This window comes from Myotis yumanensis, unplaced genomic scaffold (genome assembly GCF_028538775.1).
Source record: "Myotis yumanensis isolate MYYU_CA2020_CCGP unplaced genomic scaffold, mMyoYum1.0.hap1 SCAF_5, whole genome shotgun sequence".
Lineage (NCBI taxonomy): Eukaryota > Metazoa > Chordata > Mammalia > Chiroptera > Vespertilionidae > Myotis > Myotis yumanensis.
The window spans coordinates 62796449-62798595 of record NW_027223756.1 but is presented as its reverse complement, the minus strand read 5'-3'; the positions used below and the strand labels follow the sequence as shown (position 1 = coordinate 62798595).

The following is a 2147-nucleotide window of genomic DNA, read 5'->3' as shown; positions in this document are numbered from 1 at the left end:
AACCCATTTAACTGAGCACAGAAGACCATGTTGGGGTGGAAGGGAAATGGAATGTCAAGAAGAGGTTTGAGGATGAGGTGCTCCTTGTTTCTCTTTCTTTTACTCCAGTCAGAGACTTTCCAAAAAATTGGTTATTCCTTGACTAATGTTAAGAAAAATTGCACTGGATGGAGTTAGGCAAGGAAGACTCTATTCAAGACTCTTGAAATAGGAGTCAAGACTATTGCAAGGCACATTGGGAAAGCAGCAGCACCAGATCCAAGATGGCGGCCAGCAGGAGGCTGATGAAGGAGCTTGAAGAAATCTGCAAATGTGGAATGAAAAACCTCCGTAACATCCAGGTTGATGAAGCTAATTTATTGACTTGGCAAGGGCTTATTGTTCCTGACAACCCTCCATATGATAAGGGGGCCTTCAGAATCGAAATCAGTTTTCCAGCAGAATACCCATTCAAACCACCGAAGATTACATTTAAAACAAAGATCTGTCACCCCAACATCGATGAAAGGGACGAGTCTGTCTGCCAGTAATTAGTGCTGAAAACTGGAAGCCAGCAATGAAAACCGACCAAGTAATCCAGTCTCTCATAGCACTGGTGAATGACCCCCAGCCTGAGCGCCCGCTTCGGGCTGACCTAGCTGAAGAATACTCTAAGGACCGTAAAAAATTCTGTAAGAATGCTGAAGAGTTTACAAAGAAATATGGGGAAAAGTGATCTGTGGACTAAAACCTGCCACGATTGATTCCAGCGAGTGTGAGCAGAGACCCTGAGCAGTGCATTCAGACACCCCGCAAAGCAGGACTCTGGAAAATTGACTCGGGCCACCACCTGGCGTTTGCTTGTGGCAGTTACTAACTTTGTAGAGTTTTCTTAATCAAAAGTGGTCTTAGGTAACCTGTAAAGAAAGGATTAAAAATTTAAGATGTTCTAAAAAAATAAAATTAAAAAGAAAGACTATTGCAATAGGGAGAAAGATTGAACTCAATGCTGACTACAACACGGACAGCTGGAGATTCATAGTGAGTGGGCAGAGTGAGGGAGTCACTGGATGGGAATTACTAAGAGGAACTTGGTTACAGATCAAGGGTCGGGGAAGAGGCTCTTGATCAGATATCTAGGATTGAAGAGATTCTTGCTAACCTGGCTTAGCAAGATTCTTCTAAAACTAGGCTCAGTTGACCAAGGGCAAGTCCTGGTTCAGAAGAGGGCTCAGAGAAGCATGACTAAGGTTTAGTTAAAAAAGGGAGGTTTAGTCAACAACTAGAGCAGTGGTTCTCAACCTTCTGGCCCTTTAAATACAGTTCCTCATGTTGTGACCCAACCATAAAATTATTTTCGTTGCTACTTCATAACTGTAATGTTGCTACTGTTATGAATCGTAATGTAAATATCTGATATGCAGGATGGTCTTAGGTGAGCCCTGTGAAAAGGTCGTTCGACCGCTAAAGGGGTTGCGACCCACAGGTTGAGAACCGCTGAACTAGAGGTTTGTTATGAATACAGCTGGAAGGTGTGAGAAAAATTAATGATATGATTTCCTGATGTCAGCCAAAAATTTTGGTATTTGAAGTTTTCCTATTCCTTCTCTCTTTTATTTTTATTTTTGTTAATCCTTACCCAAGAATATTTTTTATTGATTTTTAGAGAGAGTGGCAGGGAGGCAGAGAGATACACAGAGAGAGAAACATCATTGATTGGTTGCCTCCCGCATGCACCCGGACCAGGGCTGGGATGGAGCCTGCAACCGAGGTATGTGCCCTTGACCAGAATTGAAACCGGGACCCTTCAGTGGGCCGACACTCTATCCAGAGCCAAACAGACCCTATTCCTTCTCTTTTATACTGTACGTCACAATACCTATCACTACTATAGTTCCAGGTATGCCACTAAGCACTTCTCATGTGCTAGTGCATTTTAACCTCACAACATTCCTTCCGAGGTAAGTCCTGCAACTATCCCCTTGTTACATATGAGAAAAATGAAGCATAGTGAGGTGAAGTAAATGATCCATGGTCACAGCTGCGAGGAGAGATTCAAACAGCAGAAGCTGTGCTCGTCCAAGCTACACTGCTTATTGTAAGGTCACCCTCAATCAAAGACAGGTCCCCTCTCCCACCCACTCAGTCTCTCTTAGATCCCTTCTTTC

The 2147-nt window shown here is 43.4% G+C and overlaps 1 pseudogene; it reads left to right on the top strand.

Annotated features, from left to right (window-relative positions):
- The first annotated feature begins 258 nt into the window (after positions 1-258).
- On the top strand, positions 259-715 carry LOC139011763 (ubiquitin-conjugating enzyme E2 L3 pseudogene; annotated as a pseudogene).
- Positions 716-2147: the final 1432 nt, after the last annotated feature.